At 55.8% G+C, this 18,258-nt stretch overlaps 1 protein-coding gene across 1 annotated transcript in view; it reads right to left on the bottom strand.

Moving 5' to 3' along the window:
* ANK2 (ankyrin 2) overlaps nt 1-16,681 on the bottom strand; it is a 300,444-nt gene extending 283,763 nt beyond the window's left edge. The window contains exon 1 of the mRNA XM_079771700.1: nt 16,515-16,681. The gene's annotated coding sequence lies outside the window, so the exon portion shown is untranslated. The remainder of the gene's footprint in view (nt 1-16,514) is intronic.
* Between the last annotated feature and the right edge of the window lie 1,577 nt (nt 16,682-18,258).

Here is an 18,258-nt window from a genome sequence, read left to right as displayed (position 1 = left end):
TGTTGGCCAAAGATTTTTTTAAAAATATATTTTATTGATTTTTTACACAGGGGAAGGGAGAGGGATAAAGAGTTAGAAACATCAATGAGAGAGAAACATCGATCAGCTGCCTCCTGCACACCTCCTACTGGGGATGTGCCCGCAACCAAGGTACATGCCCTTGACCAGAATCGAACCTGGGACCTTTCAGTCCGCAGGCCGACGCTCTATCCACTGAGCCAAACCGGCCAGGGCCAAAAATTTTCAAACTAAACTCAAAGGTCATGCTCACACACAAGAAGTGGTGAGTTTGGGGTAGAATTTGGTAGGTCGTGTGCAGGAGGCAGCCAATCAGTGTTTCCCTCTCACATCGATGTTTCTCTCTTCCTCTCCTTTCTCTCTCTCTAAAAATCAATTAAAATTCTTTAGCCCAGCCGGCAGGTCGCCGGTTCAAGTCCCAGTCAGGGCACATACCTGGGTTGCAGGCTCCATCCCCAGTGGGGGGCATGCAGGACGCAACTGATTGATGTTTCTCACTTGAATTGATATTTACTTCTCTCTCTCCCTCTCCCTTCCTCTCTAAAAGTCAATGAAAACATTTTTTAAAAATAACTCTTGGGGCCCTAGCTGGTTTGGCTCAGTGGAGGGACCGTCGCCCTGCAAACTGAAGGATCCTGGGTTCGATTCCGGTCAAGGGCACGTACCTCCGGTCAAGGGGCACGTGCAGAAGGCAACTAATCAATGTGTCTCACATTGGTGTTTCTCTCTCTGTTTCTCCCACTCCTTTCCACTCTCTAAAAATCAATGAAAACATATCCTCAGGTGAGGATTAACAAAAAAATAAAAAATTTAAAAAAAAATAACTCTTGGGAATCCACATTTTTGTAAACTGTCCAGCAGATTTTTGCAGGTGGACAGGTATTTCTGACTGACGGGGTGCCGGGGCCGGTGACGGCAGCACAGACCACCCGGCACAGAGGCTGCAGCGCCGGCTCACCCCCCAGAGGACACGCCATCCAGCCGGCGCCGCGCACGCCTGGCTCAGCGTCTGTGCTGCCGCCTCCCCGTCATCGCCTCCCTGTCACCGCCCCCCTGTCACCGCTTTCTGGGGTAGCGCCCGTGAGTTCTCACCAGAGAGCTTCCTCCCCGCACTGCAGCCTTGGGAGAAAGACGGCCTCCATCTAGCCCAGTGGTCGGCAAGCTCATTCGTCAGCAGAGCCAAATACCAACAGCACCACGACTGAAATGTCTTCTGAGAGCCACATTTTTTAAACTTAAACTTCTTCTAACGCCACTTCTTCAAAATAGACTCGCCCAGGCCGTGGTATTTTGTGGAAGAGCCACACTCAAGGGGCCAAAGAGCCGCATGTGGCTCGCGAGCCGCAGTTTGCCGACCACGGGTCTAACCGAATCCCCCTGGTTTGAGGCCGAGCCCTGCGTGCTGATCCTGCAGGTGTGCTCACCGAGAAAAGGCACGAGCAGGACGGCAGCGCCGCCCTCAGTGCCAGGGTCAGCACCGCCCTCAGTGCCGGGGTCAGGGCCGCCCTCAGTGCCAGGGTCCGTCTGACACCCAGTGAGGCATCAGTTCCGCGGGGCCCCACACCCTCCCCTCCCACCTGCGGCGAAACGGCACGCCCAGGCTGATCGCTACGGACAAACTCCACGAACACGTCCGCGGCTCCTTCGCAACCTGTTAGCACCACGGGTTTCGTGGCCGCGTCCGCCCCGCCCGGCGCACCCCTTCCTCGCGGGCCAGGCCGGGGCGGGCACACGGGCGGTGTCAGAACCTCTCGCAGCGCGTGGTGGAGGCCAGTCGAACGCGCTTCTTCAGGTGCCACCGTCGCGTCCTGAGAGCCTACGCGAGGAGGGTCTCTGGTGCTGCTTGGAGGAATATTCTAGTTCCCGTGAGCAACTGACAGCACAATTGTCCGGACGGGAAGTCAATAACCACCTGGCTCCCAGCCAGTTAGCACCAGATCAGCGCCTCCCCCGGCAAATGCATAAGGTTTAATGGCCTATGAATATTTAATACGTTTTTATTGATTTGAGAGAGAGAGGAAGCGAGAGGGAGAGAAAGACCGTCGATGGGCTGCCTCCTGCGCGCCCCTGATGGGGATCGGTCCACAGCCCAGGCAGGTGCCCTGCCGGGGGATCGCACCCACAGCCTCTCCGTGCACGGGGCGTCCAACCCACTGAGCGGCACCGGCCGGGACAGGTGTTCTTTTAAGAGAAGACCAGCTCTCTGTTGACACTGAAGATAATTTGGGGTGAGGGTCATTCACCGTTCACTTCAAACGCGTCTCCTACTGAATTTTTTATAGGAAGCACATGTGATCTTTAACGGGCAAGAATCGGCTCACACTAACAATCTGGGTCTGGCTGCCAGTGGGGTCTGCAGTACTGCTGACCGTCGGGAGTCCACGCCGCGCCCAGGCCCTCGGAGAAGCTCGGGTGCGGACACAGCCGGGCCGGGCACCGCTGACGGGAGGCCCAGCCTTCCAAGCCCCACACAGAGCTGGGCAGCACAGGAAGTAACACAGGCTAGGTTACCCAGGTGCCTTTCTAGCCGAAAGCCGAGCTGGGAAGCAGAGGAGGCGGGAGGCAGGGCGAGCACAGGCCCCCATGTCCTTGCTCGATGGAGGGCCAGGGAGGCAGGCAGGTCCGTGCACAGCGAGGCCTGGGGACCGAGCTGGGACCCCGCCTGCAGCCCCGCACGGGTGTTCGCCGAGACAGAACACATCGCCCAGGGAGGCCTGGCAGCCGGGCCGCTTCTCTCTGCTTCCTGTTCCTGCAAACAGTCCGCACAGGGTCAGACCCCACCCCGCTCCGATGGCGGGAGTGAGGCCGGAGAGCGGGTTTGCCGAGTACCCACTTGGCAGACGCTGCGTGCTGGACGGGGCCGCCGGCCGAGCCCTCCCACACCGGAGCCCTCCCACCCCGGGGCTGCTGGCCGAGCCCTCCCACACCGGGGCTGCCGGCCGAGCCCTCCCACACCGGAGCCCTCCCACACCGGGGCTGCCGGCCGAGCCCTCCCACACCGGAGCCCTCCCACACCGGAGCCCTCCCACACCGGAGCCCTCCCACACCGGAGCCCTCCCACACCGGGGCTGCCGGCCGAGCCCTCCCACACCGGGGCTGCTGGCCGAGCCCTCCCACACCGGGGCTGCTGGCCGAGCCCACCCACACCGGGGCTGCTGGCCGAGCCCTCGCCTGGGGGACGCGGCAGCAAGCACTGCACAGGCCGGTTTATCTAACCCTCAAAACAACGGAGCAATTGGATCTCTTATTCCCAGCACGGGAAGGATGAGGACGAGGCTCAGAAAGGACAGGCCATTTGCCCAGGACTGGGATTGATAAGTGGTCCAGGGATAAAATATAAGTTATCTTGCCAGCAGGCGTACCTCAGTGGTTGAGCGTTGACCTATGAACCAGGAGGTCACAGTTCGATTCCCGGTCAGGGCACAGGCCCGGGTTTCGGGCTTGATCCCCCCCAGTGTGGAGCGTGCAGGAGGCAGCCAACCCATGATTCTCTCTCATCACTGATATTTCTTTCTCGCTCTCTCTCTCTCCCCCTTCCTCTCTGAAATCAATATATATATATATATATATATATATATATATATATATCCATCCATCCATCTAACTCTCAGGTTTACCTAAACCAACATGCAGAAGGGAAAAGACACCCAACTTCCCTATTAAGATATACCTCTCGTAAACTTCCCTATCGGTATCTGAGGAAATACAGTCCGAAAAGATGTCAACCGAAAACAGCAGGAGAACCCCCTCACCATCCACGAAGCTGGGACCAGTTACACCAACAGAAACCCGCTGTCCTTGGGCTGTGAGCGCGGGGGAGGCTGGCGTGGAGCGAGCCGGGAGAATGCAGGGAGCGGAGTCAGACACCACTGCCAGCCCAGGGAGTATGGGCCGCACTGGGGCCCGCAGCCCTGGGCGACGCTGACGGGAAACCAGTGAGCGGATGGGCAATGCCAGCCACGCCCGCCTCTCATCTCAGAGCCCCTCGGGCCGAGCCGGAGCCGGAGCCGGAGCCGGAGCCGCGGGGCTGCTTGGGCGGTGCCCTGGGCGAGGAGGGAGCCTCAGACCCAGGGACGGAGGAACGCCAGGGACAGCCCGGAGGACACGGTCGGGTCCGGAAGGCGGGTCTTTACAGGACAAATAACCTCATTCCTCCCACGAATAAATGGCTCCTTTCAAAGGAAGCGAACTACTCACGCTTAAAAGCGTTTGAATGGATGCTGTATGTGGCCTTCGTTTGCCTCCCGATTCAAACACAACAACTAGAAAAAAACAATTTTTAGGGAAAGTGGACAATAGACTGGACGTGGGGTTTTATTAGGAATGACTGTTCATTTTCTGAGATGTGATCTTGGCACTGAAGTGGTGTTTAAAGTTCCATGTTCTGGGCAGACACCCTGAAATACTTATGGGTGAAATTACATGAGAGCTAGAATCCATTTTAAAACGCTCCAGAGAAAATGGGAGAACTATAGACAAAACCAGATTAGCAAATGGATTATTATGGAGATTTCCCAGCATGCACAACAGCACAGAAATATGGTCATGAGTCCGCACTTCTCCAAGTCCAACATTTTGCCAATCTTGGTTCAAGCTATTCCTCCCACACACACTTTTTTTTTTTTTTTGGTGGATTTTAAAATTGGTTGCAGACATTTCACTCATAAATACATCGGCTTGCACCTTTTAATGATGAGGACATTTTTTACATATTACTGGGCCACGATCACCCTAACAAAGTGAAAGAAATCCCTCGGTGTTACCTCCTGTACAGCAAGATTGTCAAAAGACTGACATGGGGGATGAAGCTGGGTAACAGATACATGAGGTTCATGGTAATCATGCACCTGTTTGAACTATTTTTTAATCTTTATTGTTGAGAGTATTACAGATGTCCCCCCTTTCTCCCCCATTACCCCCATCCACCCGGTTCCCGCCCCACCCCAAGCCTTCACCACCCTATTGTCTGTGTCCATAGGTGATGCATATCCTATATAATAAAAGGCTAATATGCAAATAGACCAAATGGCAGAACTACCGGTCGCTATGACGTGCACTGACCACCAGGAGCCAGACTCTCGATGCAGGAGCTGCCCCCTGGTGGTCAGTGTGCTCCCAAGGGGGAGCGCTGCTCAGCCAGAAGCCTGGCTCATGGCTGGCGAGCACAGCAGCAGCAGGTGGACATCCCCCTAGGGGTCCTGTACTGCGAGAGGGTGCAGGCCGAGCAGAGGGACTCGCCCCCCCACCCCCGTGTACAAAAGTCATGCACCGGGCCTCTAGTGTGCATATAAGATCTTTGGTTGATCTCTTCCCACCCTCTGCCCCCCTTCCCTCTGAGATTCGTCAGTCTGTTCCATGTTTTCATGCTTCTGGTTCCATTTTATTCATCAGCTTATTTTTTTAAGTATATTTTTTATTGATTTCAGATAGGAAGGGAGAGGGAGAGAGAGATAGAAACATCAATGATGAGAATCATTGATCAATTGCCTCCTGCACGCCCCTTACTGAGGATACTGTGACCTCCTGGTTCATAGGTCAACACTCAACCACTGAGCCACACCAGCTGGGCTCATCAGTTTATTTTATTAGATTTCTTATTTGTTTATTTTGATTTTTAGATTCAATTGTTGGTAGATATGTATTTATTGCCATTTTATTGTTCATATTTTTTATCTTTTTCTTCTTCCTCTTTTTAAAGAATACCTTCAGCCCTGGCCGGTTTGGCTCAGTGAATAGAGTGTCGGCCTGTGGACTGAAGGGTCCCAGGTTCGATTCCGGTCAAGGGCATGTACCTTGGTTGTGGGCACATCCCCAGTAGGTGAGCAGGAGGCAGGTGATCGATGTTTCTCTCTCATTGATGTTTCTAACTCTCTATCCTTCTCCTTTCCTCTCTGTAAAAAATCAATAAAACAAACAAAAACACAAAAATACTGTTTAAAAAAAAAAGAATACCTTCCACATTTCATGTAATACTGGTTTGGTGAAGGTGAACTCCTTTAGCTTTTTCTTATCTGTGAAGCTCTTTATCTGACCTTCCATTCTGAATGAGAGCTTTGCTGGGTAGAGTAATCTTGGTTGTAGGTCCTTGCCATTCATCACTTTGAATATTTCTTGCCACTCCCTTCTGGCCTGCAGAGTTTCTGTTGAGAAATCAGCTGACAGGCGTATTGGCGCTCCCTTAGGTAACTAACTGCTTTCCTCTTGCTGCCTTTCAGATTCTCTGTCTTTATTCCTGGGCGTTTGAATTAGGATGTGTCTTGGTGTGGGCGCACTCACTGTTCCTCCTGCCAACTTGGCCAAGTGTGGGAGCAAGTTCCTCCTCGAACCCTACTCGCTGTACTAACTGTGGGGGACTCAGTTCCTCCTTTTATCTTCCGCTTGCCGCATCATTGTTGGAAGCACAGGTCCTGGCCCTGCCCTACTACGCCACTGTGGGGCCCCCTGCCCTACTACGCAACTGTCCGAGCCCCTCCGCCAGGGGCTGGGCCTGCTTGGGCGCCGGGTGGCAGATGGAGAAGCCATGAGAAGTGGTGGGTGTACGAGAGTCTCTGTTGTAGGAGCCAGAGGCCAAGGAGCCATCGCCGACAAGGAGCCACTAGACAAAACAGAGCTTCAAAGCAAAGTCCCACACAGCAGCAGCCTCTGGACCCACAGCCACGGCCTGCTGGCCAGTAACACATCTTCCCCACAATGCAGCCCCACAGAACAGCAGCCCCGCAGAGGAGCAGCCCCGCAGAGGAGCAGCCTCTGGACCCACAGCCATCATCTGAGTAGCCACGTGCTGCTGGCTGGTCAGTAGCACATCTTTCCCATAATGCAGTAGCCTCTGTACCTACAGCCTCACCAAGCAGCCATGCAGGCTGGTCAGTAACAACTTTATACGACTTAGACAAAAGAGGCTTCTTTCCACATAATGGCCTCAATCACTTGGGTTACAGAAGGGCACGCCTGCGCAGTGCATAGGTTGCTGCGTCCTTGCACCTGCGTATAGCAAAGTGAACTTGAGTGCTTTGATTAAGATTCCCATGCTCAGAGTGGCCTTGGGCATCTGCCATACTCTGAATAGGGTCCACTTGGTGTGGGCCTCTTTGGGTTCCTCTTGCTTGGTACTCTCTGTGCTTCCTGGACTTGTAAGTCTATTTCTTTCACCAGGTAGGGGAGGTTTTCTGTCATTATTTCTTCAAATAGGTTTTCAATGTCTTCTCTCTCTCTCCTCCTTCTAGCACTCCCATGATGAGAATATTGGTGCACTTGAAGTTGTCCCAGAGGCTCCTTACACTATCTTCATATTTTTGGATTATTTTTTTTCTTTTTGCTCTTCTGATTGACTGATTTTTGCTTCCTTATATTCTAAATCACTGATTTGATTCTTGGAATACTCTACTCTACTGCTGAACCCTTGTAAATGATTCTTCATCTCAGTGTATGTTTAATTTCTGACTGGTCCTTTTTCATGTTTTTAAAATTCTCACCAATATTCTTGTAAATCTCACTAAGTCCCTTGAAGCTCTCATTGAGTCCCTTGAAGCCCTCATTAAGATCCTTGAGTAACCTTATAACCATGATTTTGAACTCTGTATCCAGTAGTTTGCTTGCTTCCATTTCTTTCATTTGTGACTTGTTTCTTTGTCTCCACATTTTGGCTGCTTCCCTGTGTTTGTTTCTGTGTTTTAGGTAGAGCTGCTGTGTCTCCTGGAATTGGTAGAGTGGCCTTGTGTAGTGGGTGTCTTGTAGAGCCCAGTGGCTCAGCCTCCCCAGTCACCTGAGCTGGGCACTCTAGGTTCCCCAGTGTGTGGGCTGTGTACACAGTCTTATAGTTGAGTGTTGATTGCTGTTAGCATCACTGGGAGGAATTGACCTCCAGGCCAACTAGCTATGAGGATCAGCTGTGACTAGAGTGGGAGAACTGCTGTGCAGGAGACTCCCCTATGGATCAGGACTTGCTTCAGTGGGGCTTTGGTGCTCACTGAGTCTGCCCCTTGAGTGTGTTGCTTGTGGGTATGTAAAGTTATAATCTGCTATGGTCTGAAGCTGCCCACCAGGTGCACTGGCTCTGGGGCCTCCAGGGAGACACAAAGTCATCCACTGCCTGGGGCAATCTGGCAGGAACCACAGAGCCACCTGCAGGTGGCTGCCACTTGTGTTGGGCCTGGAAGTGCCCAGGTGAGGCCATGCTGTGTTGGGCCTCTTATTGACAGATACGGGGCATGCTGTCACCAGCTGCTGCTTGTTTGAGAGATTTTAGAAAAATCTGAAGCCTGAGTCAGGACAGGCCATTCTTATGGAAATGCTGCTGCAAACAGCTTGGGTGGGGCTGAAAATTGGATGGGGCGAGTTCTCCGGGAATCACCAGGGCAGAGCAAGCCGTGTGGGCCAGGCTGATGGAGACTCAGAGATGGCTGCCAGTCAGCTCTGTGATGGGGGAGGTCTCAGCACAGGAACAATGACTCCTGTGAGCCCCCACATCTGGGAGAAAGCTGCCTCCCAAGTTCCTGCCCCGATGCCAGACAACCCAGTTCCTCCCCGTATGTCCCCGCCCGGCACTGGAGCTCAGAGGAAGCAGGACTTGTAAGTCCGTACACTGGCCCTTTAAGGGGAACACCTGGGACTCCGACAGCCTCCGTGTCACTCAGCCACAATCCCTGCTGGTTTTTACAGCCTGAAGTTATGGGGGCTTCTCTTTCTCAGCTCTGGAATCCTGGGCTGGGACCCCTTGTTCCTCATAGGAGGTCTCTGCAGCCAAGATCTCCCTCCCGATTGAAAAAACACCACATGTGGATGCCAAACCAGCCCATTCCGTGCCTCTACCCCTCCTACGTACACGGTACTCATTGTCTCCCACAACCACATCAAAATTACAATTAAAATCCAGAACAACCATCATTCAGAACCACCTGAAATCTGGCTGAATGGAAGTCCTACAACTAGGGAAGTAAAGAAAAAAGCACATTGAGAGACTTTAGAAACATCTGAAGCCTGGCGTTGAAAAAAATGTCCCACGTGGGGTTTTGTGCCTGCAGCCACCACCATCTCCCCTCACCTACCACCCTCACCTACCACCCTCACCTACCACCCTTACCTACCACCGCACGTTTATGCCACTATCTTGGTTCTCTCGTCTGAAATTTCTTCTAGGAAAACATGTGTTTAAAGAATAAGGCAACTATGTGTGTACTGATACAGAACAACACCCAGGACACAGTACGTGAGACACAGACTGGTACGCTGAGAATGCTGCCACTTGCATTTAACTGGTTAGGGAAGAAGCAAGACTTCTTTATGATTACGTATCTTTTGAATTGGGGGCAGTATACTGTATATTCAAAAACAGAAATTAAAAGGGAAAAATGGGCTGCCCACTGGGTGTATCCAGTATCACCAAAACCAACCAACCGTGACGGTCGCTGGGGCTAAGATTAACCAGACACGGGTGTCCTCCCGGGTCTCACCTGGAGAACTTCCGGGAGGTGTCCGAAGCCAGGCCTCTCCAGCCAGCCAAACCTGCGTTCTGGGGTCCTGGGGTTTCGGGGGGACTGTGGTCTGACCGAGCGCCCCCGCAGCCACCACCACCTCCCGACCTCCCACCTCGGGTTGGCTTGTTCTGCCTCACACCTGCCCTATTTCCGTCTTCTTCTTTGGAAGAGCTGGCCTTTCAGAACCGCCTGCCACCTCCACGGAGCCCTCCTCGCAGCCGCAGCCTTGGCCTTCCCTGTCCTTCCGCCCGCCTGCCAAGCACTGACCCACTGACACGCCAGGGGACCGTCTTTTGTCCAAATTAAATGTCACATGATTCAGGCAGACTCGTGCTTCACACAAACACACGGCTGTCTCTTTACGGCCACAACTTAGGTGTAGCTGAGGCAGCCTTTTGGGAGCTGCTAGCGCACCAACGCCCTCCTTTTCCTACTTTTTAAGTTTATTTTTTATTGTTGATATTATTAAAGATGAACCATTTTCCCCCAACATCTCCTTTTTAAATGTTTTTTAATAAATTTCTTCTTCTCACTCACAGTGGGAAACGAAGCAAGCGTGATAGCCGTGGGATGTCATTCCCTGTGTGAAATGTTAGAGCAACATTTATTTTTAGTAACATCTGGGCCAAGTGTTCTCACGGAATTTACTCTGAAATTGAACACCGTACACTATCAGGACGAGGTGTTTAAGATGCTGCAGCATTATTCTACAAGGAACTTAATATCTAGAGGGAATATGCTTTCATAAATAAAGTTTGGGTAAGCATAAAATGTACAATATGGAAAAAACAATAATCTTTTCTGGGCAAAACAAAATAAGCATGTGACTGTAAAATAATGCAAAATCTACTTTTCGTTGTTGTTGTTAATCCTCATTCGAGGATATTTTTGCCATTGACTTTTTTTAGAGAGGGTGGATGCGGGGGGTGGGGGGGGAGGGAGAGAGAGAGAGAGAGAGAGAGAGAGAGAGAGAGAGAGAGAGAGACGATTGGCTGCCTCCCGAACGCTCCCCAACCAGGGCCAGGAACTGAACATGCAACCCAGGCACCTGCCCTCGACCTGGAATCAAACCCGAGACCCTTCAGTGTGCAGGCCGATGCTCTACCACTGAGCCACACCGGCCAGGGCCAAAACCCACTTGTTAACTCAGCTTCGTTCCTCGGTGGGGATGGCTCAATGTTCCCTTTATTCTAAGACCCAATGAGGCGGAGCTTTGGGAAGAGCTAGGAGCTGAGGTCGCTGCTCCAAAAGCCGGTGAGAAGGACTCTCCACGGAGACTCTGGAGCCGTGTCCTCTTGCCTTCAGTGAAGGGTCCCCCCCCCCCCCCCCTCCGAGGATCCCCAACAACAGCAGCCCGTGTGGCTCCGGCCCGATCTGAGAAATCGCTTTGCTGAAACCAAGGCGCACGCAGCTCCGGTGGCTCCTTAGAGGCGGTTTCTGTAAATGTCAGAGACCCTACGCGGATGTCGCAGACACTCATTCCACCTGCAGCTGTCAGGGCTGCCAGGTGGACGCAGTTTTGTGGCGGAGTGGCATCCTGTGGAGACGGGGGAGCCGGCCGTTCCCTGGGGGCCTGGAGAAGCCGGGGGTCAGTGGCAGGTGACCTCCCGGGTCGGGTGCGGAATGGACGCACCGGGAGGAAATGCAGACTTTCAGCAACGGTGTCCCGGGAAATATTTTTACTAGAACATTGAGTGATATGATTACCTGGAGGAAGGCCTTTAAAATACCTAATCCAGCCCGAACCGGTTTGGCTCAGTGGATAGAGCCTCGGCCTGCGGACTCAAGGGTCCCAGGTTCGATTTCAGTCAGGGGCATGTGCCTTGGTTGTGGGCACATCCCCAGTGGGAAGTATGCAGGAGGCAGCTGACTCGTGCTTCTCTCTCATCAATGTTTCTAACTCTCTCTCCCTCTCCCTTCCTCCCTGTGAAAAATCAATAAAATATATTTTTTTAAAAATACCTAATCCTATCTAATAAAAGAGTAATATGCAAATTAACCATCACTCCGCTACACCCACAAGCCGCCCAGCAGCCAATCAGGAGCGAGTGTGCAAATTAACCCAACCAAGATGGCTGTGGCCACGGAGCAAGCAGGAGGCTTGCGTTTCCCCAGCAATGGAGGAAGCCAACCTTTCCGCACAACCTGGCCGGCCCAGGCCTCCGCTCAAGGCTACAAAGTTTCAATTATAGAAGATAAATAAATCCCAACAAAAATGGCTGCAGCCACAGAACTGGAGCCAGCCGGAGGCTTGGGTTCTCCTGGCGATGGAGGAAGCCAAGCTTCCCACCTGCCCTGGCCTCCGCTCAAGGCTACAAAGTTTCAATTATAGAAGATAAATAAATCCCAGATACCAGGGCCTCTGTTTGGGTCGCCGGGGGGCATGGCTGGCCTGCAAACCACCACAGGCCCCTCACCCAGGCTGCCCCACGCCCCAAGGGAACCCCCACCCTGATCCAGGACACCTTTCAGGGCAAACCAGCTGGCCCCCACCCATGCACCAGGCCTCTATCCTATCTAATAAAAGAGTACTATGCAGATTGATCATCACTCCAACACACAAGATGGCTGCCCCCATGTGGACACAAGATGGCCACCACAAGATGGCCAGCAGGAGAGGGCAGTTGGGAGGGACCAGGCCAGCAAGGGAGGGCAGTTGGGGGTGATCAAGCCTGCAGGAGAGGGCAGTTAGAGGTGACCAGGCTGGCAGAGGAGGGAAGTTGGGGGCGACAAGGCCTGCAGGGAAGGGCAATTGGGGGGGGGGGACCCAGGCCTGCAGGGGAGAGCAGTTTGGGGGGACCAGGCCTACAGGAGAGGGCAGTTATGAGTGACCAGGCCTGCAGGGGAGGGCAGTTAGGGGCAAACAGGCTGGCAGGGGAGCAGTTAGACATCAATCAGGCTGGCAGGGAAATGGTTAGGGGGTGATCAGGCTGGCAGGCAGAAGCGGTTAGGGGCAATCAGGAAGGCAGGCAGGCAAGCAGTTGGGAGCCAGCAGTCCTGGATTGTGAGAGAGATGTCCGACTCCCCTCGAACATCCCTCGAGGGGTCCCAGATTGGAGAGGGTGCAGGCTGGGCTGAGGGACACACACCCTTGTGCACGAATTTCGTGCACTGGGCCTCTAGTATATACATAGATCTCAGAGAGGAAGGGAGAGGGAGAGAGAGACACACATCAGTGATGAGAGAGAATCATGGATCGGCTGCCTCCTGCATGCCCCACACTGGGGATGAAGCCCACAACCCGGGCATGTGCCCTGACCAGGAATTGAACCGGGACCTGGTCCATGGGTGATGCTCAGCCCCTGAGCCCGGCGGCCGGGCTACAAGTCCTGATGGAGGCCAGGAGCCCACTGAGCTGGGACAGCCCTGAGTGCTTTGGCTCTGGCCGTGATCACCTCAGCGTTAACTGTCTGTTGATTCATTTACAAGAGAGATTACTGCCCTGGCCGGTGTGGCTCAGTGCATAGAGCCTCGGCCTGCACACTGAAGGGTCCCGGGTTCGATTCCAGCCAAGGGCACATTCCTGGGTTGCAGGCTCGATCCCCAGGAGAGGATGTGCAAGAGGCAGCTGATCAATGATTCTTTCATCACTGATGTTTCTATCTCTCTCTCCCTCTCCCTTCCTCTCTGAAATCAGCAAAGAAATATATATTTTTTAAAAAACAATAGATATTTGCTGTGCTTTCTGCCTGATGGAGCCCATAATAGCACCGAGATCTGAAGGGTGACGTTTCCAATGGGACAGCAGTTGGTCGCCACGGAGGCTCCCTGAACCCCGGGTTAGCATTTCCTCAGTGACAGCTCTTTCCAGAGGCTGTGTCGTGTCTGGAGCCTCTGTCTCTCCACAGAGGAGCCTGAACCACTGGGCACCTGGTTCCCATTCCCGTCCGCAACCTGGAGCGCGAAGGAAGCCGTCCGCTCGGGGCCCTGGAAGATGTCACTGCGTAGCAATGTCACACACGCAGCGTCTGTGTCCACGCTGGACAGAGAGGCTCCTGGGAACAGGGCTCCATTATTCTCGCTGAAGCCCTCACGGCGTCCAGACCCGACGCGTCCCAGTGCGTCCCTGCCGTGCGGTGTCCAGAGGCAAGGCTGCCTCCCGGCCAGCGGCCACGGACGCCTGCCCATCGGGGGTCGAAGCAGAGGAGGGACGTCGTCTCGCCATCAAGGTCTCCAACACTGTGACTGACAGCACCCAGGCTCGTGTGCGTCCGGGGCTCTTGCCAGCAGCACTGGCATGGATGCATCACACGGGACATTTACTCATGTACGTTGGTCCCAAACAAACATGTCAATCCCGCCCTGGGCAAGACCCGGTGGCCGACTCGCAGGTGAGGTTGTGATCCCGTGCGGGGCGGGGCAGCGCTGACCTCAGACTCCCCACCCCACGGCAAGCAGGTTCACCGTTCACTCAGCCAACAAGCGTTCTTTTGAAAATCTCTTTTGGAGTCCAGCCGCTTGGCTCAGGGGTTGAGCTTTGACCTATGAACCAGGAGGTCACAGTTCAATTCCCGGTCGGGGCACATGCCCAGGTTGCCGGGCTCCATCCCCAGAGTGGGGCGTGCAGGAGGCAGCTGATCCATGATTCTCTCTCATCATTGATGTTTCTGTCTCTCTCCCTCTCCCTTCCTCTCTGAAACTAATAAAAATATTTTAGAAAAGAAAATCTTGTTGGGGTCTAGCATTACACCAAAGAGAGGTAGCTAAACTGGAACCGGATTTTAAATTAAACATCCATTGCACGGCTTTAGCCCTGCCACTGCGACAGGGCTGCCTAGAGAAAGAGCCTAATCCGATGCAGAAAACACGCCACGCCGGACGAGCTTCTACTGACACCTCTCATGGGGTCTGAAGCCCCGTCAGGGAGCTCGGGGCCCGTCGCTGACCAGGGCGCCCACTCCCAGGAGGCAGGAGGGAGGATGGTGTGGGAAGTCTCCCAGGGACCACCACGCCTACGCGGCCCCTCCCCTAAGGAAATGGGACTTAGTTTTCTTTTTTTTAATCCTCACCTGAGGATATTTTCCCATTGATTTTTTTTTTTAGAGAGAGGGAGTGGGAGGGGAAGGGACAGACAGAGAAACATCAATGTGAGAGAGACACATCGATTGGTTGCCTCCCGTATACGCTGACCAGTGCCAGGGATCAAGCCGGCAACAGTCCCCGGGCCGACACTCTACCCACTGAGCCACACCTGCTAGGACTTAATTTCCTTTTTAAGGACTTATCATCTCTTCCCAGACATTCTTAGGAAAGTGGGCCGGGGCGACGTTGCCACCCTGTGGTGCCACGGGCAGTAGCACATGACCTGGGTGGGAAGCACTGACCCTGAGCTGCGTGGTCGCCGTGCATCGAGGGGGGGCCGGGGCCGTCCCTCATCACATGGGCGGCGCCCGTTTCCCGTCTGTGGGAAGGGGAGGAGCTGCCAGCCTGTCCGCAGCACCCCCGGCGGCAGGGGTCTGGGGCGTGGCCTCTGCAGGGACCAGGGCCGCTGAGACAGCCGGACAAGAGCAGGCCCAGGGCAGGCCCAGGCCGGGGAGGAAGACGGTCAAGAGCAGCTGTCTGCGTTTCTGTGCATGGCCCTGTGTTCATTTTTAAAGAGCTGGAACCCTAGAACCCCCACAGCAGGCATCTGTATCCCCAAAAAGCAGGCGTGGGGTGCTGGCGGGGAGAGGAGGGCTCCTGGGTGTTATGGCCGAGGACTCAGCGCCCAGGCCCGGGCGTGGCTCAGGGCCACAGGGAGATGGGGCTCTGGCCTGTGGCCACAAAAGTGGGTGTGGCCTCCCTGGGACGGGGCGGGGGGGGGGGTAAGAAGAGCAAGAAAAGCACCCTGATGTCCCTGCACGGCCCAGTCCCGACAGCTGCACATCCCAGCCCCTCTGAGGTGGGGAGGGAGGTGACAGAGACGCGGGACGAGATGGAGCCGTGCTCAGAGCCAGCTCCCCACAGCTGGGGGGGGGGGGGGGGGGTTGGCAGCAGGGCCTGTATCTGTGGTTCAGTTCGCTGGCGCCCTGCTTCGGCCGGAGGGGATCTGATGTGGGGGCACTCGGTGCCTGGCCCTGCGGGTGGGGCGGCTCCTGCCCACGGCTCCGTGTCTGTCCCCGAAATCCTGGGACCGAGGCCCGGCCCTGCCCAGCCAGCGTCCTCCGGGCCCCAGCGTTCTGGAGTCAGGCCCTGCCCCAAAGCCCGGGAGCCGGCAAACAAAAGACGCACCCGGGCTCTGATGCTGGGTGTGCGCTCAGGGTCTCGCGTGGGAACGTGTGGGCCCAGAGCTGCCCGCTCCGCTCCGCTCCGGGGAAGCCAGGCGTCTCCCACACCTGCCCCGGCCCCTCCCACAGCCCCGGCTCGGCCTGTCGTCAGCCTGGTGTCCGCGCCGTGGGGTGTGGCCCGTGCTCCCCCTGCAGAGGCCACACCTCAACATGGCAGAGAGGAGCGCCGGCCTTCCCTGGGGGCGGGGGGGGGGGGGCGATGGGGACCAAGCTCCGCAGGAGCAAAAACAGCACGACGGGCTCCAGGCTCCGAGGGCAGCGCCCGCCTCCCAGCAGGAGAGCGAATTCCATCACCTCCGCGGCTCCGTCCCTGCGACCCCAAAGGACAGGCGGCGGCTACCAGAAAGGACCGCTGTGCGCTCCTCGCTCCTCGCAGCGGGTCGCCCCCGCCCCCCCCCCCGGCCCCCCCCGGCCCCGGACAGAGGGAGGGGCAGCGCGGACCGTGTCTCCGTCCGGACAGAGGGGCCTGCCCTGCCCTCCGGGTCACCATTCCCAGAGCAGCCGGTCCGGGAGGCTGCCCGTCTACCGCATCTGGCAGATCGGCCCCAGAGCCCGCAGCTAGGAACGCAAATCCCAGACACATCACGTGAGGACGAGCCGGAATCACACCCAAACCAGGGCCGGACAGCGGGGGCGCCGCCGGGAGCCCAGGACGCGGGAGCAGCACCGCCCCACCCAGATCGGGGCGCCTTACAAAGGCTCCCGACCGCGGCCGGACCTCCTCCCGCTCCCAGCCCGAGCAGGGCCCAGCACTTACGGGAGCGGCGCCTCCGTGTGCCCCGCGCTGAGCCACGCCGCGGAGCCCAGAGCCCGGACAGAGGGAGCCCCCTCCAGGGGCTGATGTCTCCGAGACACAGCCAGGCGCCGAGTGACTTTCCAGTTCAGCCTGAGACTGAGACGGCGGTGCATGTGCTCGGGCGGCCAGTCCCGCTGCCCACAGCGCACCACATGACCGGCTGACATCACCGTCCCCGCTGCCAGCCCCCGCCCGCCTGCCCTCAGAGCCGGAGCCTCGGGACGGATGGAAGCAGGTGGCACCGAGTAGGGACTGTGGTTTTGTCGCGCATACATATTTTTTTACCGATTTCTCGTGTTCTTAAAGAAGGGAGCCCAGCTGGTGTGGCTCCGTGGTTGAGCGTCAACCTAGGAACCAGGCAGTCACGGTTCGATTCCCGGTCAGGGCACAGGCCCAGATTGTGGGCTCCATCCCCAGTGTGGGGTGTGCAGGAGGCAGCCGGTCCATGATTCTCTCTCATCATTGATGTTTCTCTCTCTCCCTCTCCCTTCCTCTCTGAAGTCAATAAACATATATTTTAAAAGTAAGAATAAGCCCTGGCCGGTTTGGCTCAGTGGATAGAGCATCAGACCCAGGACTGAAGGGTCACAGGGTCAATTCCGGTCAAGGGCACGTACCTGGGCTGCAGCTCGATCCTCAGCGCCACTTGGGGCACGTGCGGGAGGCAACCAATCAATGTTTCTCTTTCTCTGTCTCCCCCCTTGCCTTCCACTCTCTCTAAAAATCAACGGGAAAATGTCCTCAGGTGAGGATTAAATAGTAATAGTAATAATAATAATAATAATAACAAAATAAGGGGAATGAGGAAGGACCGCGCTGGGCTGTGCGGCACTGCTGACCGGCGTGTGGGAAGGACCTGGCGTCCAGCCATCCAGCCGCTCAGGACAGAGGAGCTGCCTGCAGCCCGGGCGGCGCCCCTGCAGTGTCTGCGCGCACTCATGTCAGAAAACACCGTGGGTGCCTTCTGGACCTCTCTGCGTTAGTCACGCTGCCCCAGCTCACAGGGAGGCAGGGCCACGCCCAGCAACACGCTGAGAGGCCCGCAGACACAGACGGACAGACTGCACACCGCACCCCTTCGTCACAACCCTGCACTCGGCGCCTGTGAGCAGCTGTTCGAACAGTCGGGGAGGCAATCTCTCCATCAAGACCCCTTACAACGTGGTCTGTGTGTGAGGCCGAGCCTGGGGGCCGATAAGGAAACCACGCTTCACCCTAGCTTCATCCTGAGGGGTGGTAATCAATGCCAACGTCAAGGTCACAACCCAAGCCACGAGGCTCTCCGGAAGCCTCCTCACAGCCAGGCGAGGCCGCAGGGCCAGACCTGCGATCCTCCTCCGTCTGCTCTGCCTGCACGGCTCCCCGGCAAGGCCTCACCCGCGGGGTCCAGGCGTCTGCACGGAACAGGCCTGCGGGCAACTCGTCACCAGTGGCCGCGGGCATTTCGGTGTCACGCCCAGTGACTTACACATCACAGTGAGAACCAACAAACTGACTCGGTTTGATTCTTTCATTTTTAAATATATTTCTATTGATTTCAGAGAGGAAGGGAGAGGGAGAGAGAAACATCAGTGATGAGAATCATGGATCGGCTGCCTCCTACACGCCCACACTGGGGATGGAGCCCACAACCCAGGCCTGTGCCCTGACCGGGAATCGAACCGTGACCTCCTGGCTCCTAGGTAGACGCTCACCCACTGAGCCA

Source organism: Cnephaeus nilssonii (genome assembly GCF_951640355.1).
Source record: "Cnephaeus nilssonii genome assembly, chromosome: 5".
Lineage (NCBI taxonomy): Eukaryota > Metazoa > Chordata > Mammalia > Chiroptera > Vespertilionidae > Cnephaeus > Cnephaeus nilssonii.
The sequence above is the reverse complement of the archived record's forward strand: the minus strand, read 5'-3'. Positions and strand labels throughout refer to the sequence as shown.